Consider the following 278-nt stretch of genomic DNA (forward strand, 5'->3'; position numbering starts at 1 on the left):
GGATGGGGTCTCTCAATAAAACCCACAGTATTTGATTTTTTAAAAATATCAGCTCTGAAAACCCCCAACAAAATTTAACAGTAAGTTCCTGCATTACCTCAGCTTCATGAACAGCGCTTTCTCATCATTTGATATTATAGAAATGTTTTTGACTTCATCAAAGTTCATGTTAAATTGACTAATTCCGTGACAAAGTACAAAACACATAGATCTCTGTTGTGGCCTTGACCTCCTCAGTGTAGCTGCCAATATATCCTCCCAGGTAAACGTGGAATCCA

The sequence above is a fragment of the Hemiscyllium ocellatum genome, chromosome 48 (assembly GCF_020745735.1).
Source record: "Hemiscyllium ocellatum isolate sHemOce1 chromosome 48, sHemOce1.pat.X.cur, whole genome shotgun sequence".
In the NCBI taxonomy this organism is placed as follows: Eukaryota; Metazoa; Chordata; class Chondrichthyes; order Orectolobiformes; family Hemiscylliidae; genus Hemiscyllium; species Hemiscyllium ocellatum.